A 6391-nucleotide genomic window follows, 5' to 3' on the forward strand; every position below is an offset into this window, starting at 1 on the left:
TCATTGTATGGATATTTATGCTAAATAAATTCATGCAGAATATTTATCCATTTTCTTGATGATTACTTAGCTTATTTCTGATTTTGGTCTATTAAAAGCAATGTTGTTTTGAAATACTTAGATATCTATATGTGTCTTTTATAAATATTCATGCTTTTCTATTGTTATATACATGGAAGTATAATCGCTAGATCATAATATATAAATATATTTGACTTAAGGTTCAGCCAGTTTACAGAGAGATTTTCTGTATATGAATGTTTGATTTAAAATCAAGTTAGCACTGCAAAGCTGTGGGAGAAACGATAATCTTCTAATAAATATCATTAGAATAAGCAGATATACATATTTTTTGAAAATAAACCTTAATTTGTACTTCACATTATATATAAAAATTAATGCTTAATGGATTTTAGCTTCATATACTGTTTTAAAAATAAAACTTTGAGAAATTATGTTAGAGAATATTATGTGCCATCATGACTTTTAAGTAGAGAAAACTTTATAGTCTATAGGAAGTTTGGTGTATAAAGGAAAAGATTGATTAACCACATTAATATTAAGAATTGCTCCTAAAATTAAAAGGTAAACCAGCAAGTGAAAAGTATTTACCATATATAAAAGTGCTGTAGGGCATGAATGCAGAGTATATGAAATCTCTAAATCAGTAAGGAAGAGAAAACATAGTGAATATTGGGGCTCAGTCTGGAATGGGCATTTCATAAAAGAATATATACCTAATAACCAATAAGAATACAAAATGAAATTTAAAACCAGAATTAAATATCACTCTACACTTACTTAACTGGTTAAATTCTTTGGTGAGGAAGAACAACTATAGGTTCTCTCACACATAGCTTATGGACATGTTGGTAGCACAACCACTAATAAAACTTGCTTGGCATTATTTAATAAAGCTATACTCATTTAAATCACACTCAGTATTAAATGTCCCACAAGGCAGTCATAAGATTGCTCTTGAGGGGCCTTCCTGGTGGCCTAGGGGTTAAGTCTCAGCGCTATCACCTTCATGACCTGAGTTCCATCCCAGCCAAGGAGCTGACCCACATGGCGCTACAGACCTCACCTGTCTCACCCACTGCTCCCCTCAGCAGTGTACTTCAGTCAGTCTGCCTATTCTGCATGCTGGTCTGTCTCTGGTGAATCCTCTCACCCACCCCCAACCCCCACCTCTGTCTGACACCCCAGTTCTACACACACAAAAAAAACCTCTTAAAAACGGTAAAAAAAAAATAAGAATGCTCAAGACAGTTTTATTCAAAATAGCCTCAACAACATAAAAGCAATGCAAATAATTTTGTGCATCAGATGATGAAATAATATAGCAGGACTTGGTAGGAGAGTGAGAAAGTAGTGACAAGAATGGAACATTGTGGGACAGGAAAATTGAGGGTGTGCTTGGCTCTCTCTATATATCTGGATGGTTTTTATCTAGTTGTTTGCTTTGTGATAATACATTTTGTATACTTTTTTGTAATGTGTTACATTTCAAGATGGAAATAGTTCAAAACAATTAGCTCATCATGTAACCGAAAGACTGGAGTTGTCTAGCTACCTGTCACCAGTGAATGCCAATAAAGGAGAGATAGGAACTGAATCTTTAAGGCATGCTTTAATCAGATAGCCAGCAATCTGGAAGGCAGAGGATAACATCCTAAAGGAACCAACTTAACATTTCATTTCCAGCTGCCCTTTTTTTTCTTTTTTTAAAGATTTATTTATTTATTTATTTATGCAAGCACTGGGTACAGTCAGAAGCGTGGGAGGGTGAGAGAATCCACCAGAGCCATAGGGGAGAGCAGAGCAGGCAGACTGATGAAGTACACTGCTGAGGGGGGCAGCGGGCGTGGCAGCAGAGGTCTGCGCGCCGTGTGGGACCCTCACCTGGCAGCTGGGGATTGAACCCGTGCTGCAGAGGCTGCGGGCAGCTTTGCAACCCAGCGCTCAACCACTGCACCACGGGGGAGGCCCTTCAGCTGCCTTATTATAGTGAGTTAAACCAAATAGTTCAGCAGTAATCAGAACTTCACCACCACTGCCAGGAGATTGTGGTGTCCAGCCCCCAGGGCTCTTTATCGCCCTCCTGTACACCTGGCTTCAGGCTCGTCCCACTGTGCTGAGGCTGGTCTTCAGACAGCACTGGCTCCCTACACGCCTCCTGACGTGTCCTGGGGCTGGGAAATTAACTCAGAGCAGACAGGCCATAAACACTCTGTGTGTGTGTGTTTTGAGAAATATGGTTATGATAGGAAGTTAAGTTCATTTGCTGTTTCATGCCTTCAAAATAGCAGATAAAAATCCTTAGGGAGCTTCACATGAGGTATAGGATTCTGGCTTTGAAGGTGGGAGCTGTGTGCCAGAGAGACTTCCTTGATGATAATACAGGTTGATTTGGACAATGGTTTCATTTTGTAGCAAAAAACAAAAGGTACTAACTTTTCTAGTGCAGTCATCCCTACATCATAATTCCTCTCTATTTCTTAAGGGGGCAACTGAAATTAGGGGAAAAGCTGTGATTCAGTTAATAAGGAATGTTTCTTCTTCCACTCCTGGGAGCCTTGGCTCTACTTCTGAAAGGCATGTGCACTCCAGATGGTTGTTTCAGGACAGGCTTATCCAGAGCGGGTTCTGGGTGGTGTGCAAGGGGTTGGTAGGCACACAAGGTTGAGGCTGAAGAATTATCATCATCAGGGAATTTTCTTGCTATGGACTCTGGACATCACTGCTCTTGGACCTCTTTTCTCTCAATCTCTGGAGATATTTTTCTTTCACTGTTTTCACGGGACTTTTTACTACCCATTTTTCTCTGCAACTCCTTCACTTATTGACCATTTTCACAGTTGATTCCTTGACTTGTTCTCTTCCCTGTATAGCTTCATCTTTCTTTTCATTTTTGTTTATGTGGCCTCTGGTCTGTTCATTTCCTGTGTGCTCAGATTCCTGCATTTGGGTCATCACTTGATAATTTAAGCCCTTATCTCCTCTGACTTAGCATAACTCCTGTAGATGAGAATGTGTATGCCTCAGGTAACTGTGAAGTTTGGAGATACTGACTTTATAATAAGCTGTGGAAACAGACAGGAAAGAGACAAGGAAGAGAGAGGGGTAGCCAGAAAGGCCTATGAATAAATAGTGAAGAGTGAGAAAGTGTTTAAAAAGAAATTTAGAAATGAAATTGAGTTAAAAGGATTCCAGAAGCTTTACTCAAGTAAAGTAGCTACAGATGAGAAAAGAGCATGTATTGATGAAAGGACCAAGTGTTAGGTCAGATAAGACAGGATAATTTGCAGAAGGGTAATACCAAGTACAAAGATTTAAGGATAAATAGATTGGCTTAATGTAAAGGCCAGTTTCAATTTCTGTTAACAACATGTAACACACATTTTCCCTGAAATTGAGTTGAATTTGAAACCCAGAAAGCAATGGCAACAAATCCCCAAATACCAGAGAAAAACTAATCTCATTATATATATTGTGTTAAACTGATTGATTCTAGCATATTCAGGAATAATGTTATTGCCAAAAAAGAGGGATTGAGTGAGAGGCAGAGAGTAAAATTTGATAAAAATTTTCTATCTTTTAGATGCTGAAGTAAATTCTACTGGAGATAAAAGGACAGGTTACTAAATGTTTATGCCAAGACAAAGAGAGCAACAATATGAAACCACTTGTCACTTTCAACGTCCCCTGGCCTCATGGAAAGTGGTCTTTATTCATTTTCCTACATCATAATGTGCATAAGTCAACATCCCCAAAGTTCAAAGTTCTGCTCTTAGGTACAGTGGCTACACTCTACCACTGCAAGCAAAAAGCTGGCAATCAAATAAGTCATTGACCAGTTAGTTACATAAGTAAGTGCAATAATGGAGAAATGCAGCTTGCTAAACGATTTGTATATTTGCAGAATTCATCTGGACTAGGAATTCAAGGAAAGTATCTATGAGATGGTGATATTTATGCTGAAATTATTATGAATACTCATAACACATACATATACAAAGAGCAAAATCCATTTTCCATTTCCACAACCTGTCCTGTCCCAGATTTGGAACATATTCTCTGGTTTCTCACTGACAGTAGTTTAAGAACTTTTGATCCAACTTTGACTAGATTGGAAAACAAAGCATCTAAGTCATTTTTGATATGTGCTCTGAGAATCCACCCATTATTTTAGACCCTCAAAAGTATCATTTCACATTAAAAGGGAAGGCTTTACTCAATATGTTGCGGTGAACTCCACTGGAAACAAGGTGTCCTGGATATGAGTCCTTACTCTTGTGCTTAGGAATTCAAGACAAACACAAAAGCAGATATACAGAGAATGAAGGAGAAAGTAAAGATTTATTTACAAAAGGCAGCTAGAGAGGAAGAGAAAGAGAAATTAACCAACACATGGTGAAATACCATTCACCCTGTCAGCAAACAGAACCAGGATGCCAGTAGTGTAACAGGGTGGTCCCCAGGAGAAGGGGAGGTTCCAGGTTCCCTGCCCCACCCAAAGGTGGGTGGAGCTGAGCAGGGAGGAGAAGCTGGAGAGGAGTTTGGAGAAGAAAGGAAGCAGGATGGAGAGCCAGAAGGTGACCTGAAGGAGGCGCAAGGAACAGACAGACATATGAAGAAGCTGCACTGGCTTCTTGGTCCTGGACTGGGTAAAACAGATGTGGGTGAGAGAGCCATGGGGAGGTTAACACTGGCAGCTTTTGACCCTTTTCTGAGGGTCCACCCTGTTACAGTAGGGCTGCAGAAGCAAGAAGAGATGATGGGCCTGCATGTGTTGAGTTGTATACCAAGCATGGCTGCTTGACCATACACATAGTTCCCCTGCTCAGGAAATCTGGTGTAGGCACTCTAGGGCTTGTGGTTCACGGCAGCTCTATATAAGAGGGGGTGGGGATATAGTATCCCACCTTACAAAAATAAATTAAAATGAAAAAAAAGGCTTACAAAATACAGTGAAATGTTGGAGGTATAGGAAATTGAGCATCATCAATCCCACTCACCAATCTGTGGTCTAAACACTCCTTTACTAGCAGTAGCTAACGTAGACAGCAGTGAATGCTGAGTATTTCTTCTTGAAAGGGTTTATCTGTAACCATGTTCTGCGCTCAGCATAGCAGTAATTACCCAACAAGACTAAAAAAAAATAGCCTGTGCAAAATATGAGTTGAGCACAACATGTTCAGAGGACCAAAGACTCATCTTGCTGACATGGTCTCATTGCGGATGACAAAAAGTGGCAGACTATCAAGTTGTGGTTGAGAGATTAGGCTTTTGATCCAGGGATCTGTGTTAAATTCTGTGTCTTTATCATACTAGCATCATGTACCTTGGCAGGTTAATTAACCAGTACCTGCCTCCATTTCTTAATGTGTAAAATAGCGATAAGTATTACACCATCACAAGGTTGTTTTGAGCCTTTAATAGGATATTGCACTTGGCTCAGAACAGGATTATACTAATAAAGACTAGTCCTGCTGAGAATGATTGAAATCCCATTTAACTTAGCTTAAGCAAACAAACAAAAGGTTTTGGTTTTGTTTTGTTTTGTGTTTGACTTAGGTAATAGGGAAGGACAAAGGAGGGGTTGGCTTTCAGGTCTAGTGACTAGAAGAAATTGCCAATAGAACTACTTTTACATCTTTTATCTTGCTCTACTGAGCCTCACCTTCATTCTTCATTTCCAAAGAACTTTCTTCTTTTGTTTGGAGATATGGCACAGGTTCTTTCTGACTGCATCTTGCCTTGTCAACATACTTTAGTAATATAGTTATCTCTGAAAAGGATTTTTTTTCTTCAATCCCTACTTGTACACAGAAGATAGGGAACTTAGATTGGTTTCCCTAGCTAATACAACACAGTAATGGAAAAGCAGCAGCCTCCAAGAGGAGCCAGGAGTGGGGGATAGCAGAGGAAGCAGAAAGCAACCACGATGACACCAGGATACAAAGTGAGACTAAATAGGGAATTTTATTTATTTATTTATTTATTTTTAAAGATTTATTTGTGCATACTAGAGCTCAGGTGCATGCCAAAGGTGCAGGGGGGGAGAGGATTCACCAGAGACAGAGTGGGGAGCAGAACAGGCAGATCTACTGAAATACACTGCTGAGGGGAGCAGCAGGTGAGGAAGGAGAGGTCCGTTGTGCCATGTGGGTCACTTCTCTGCCAGGGGACCGAACTTGTGCTGCAGTAGCTGCAAATAGCTTCATAGTGCTGACTCTTAACCCCTTGCACCACCAGGGAGGCCCTAATGGGGAATTTTAAATAGATGCCAAATTTCTCGTATGGCCAAAACTAATCACAATTTGAGAATCCTTTCATTAACAAAATGGTGGTGGTGATGAATGACTTCATTGGACTAGAAAGGGGA

Source organism: Talpa europaea (genome assembly GCF_964194135.1).
Source record: "Talpa europaea genome assembly, chromosome: 13".
In the NCBI taxonomy this organism is placed as follows: Eukaryota; Metazoa; Chordata; class Mammalia; order Eulipotyphla; family Talpidae; genus Talpa; species Talpa europaea.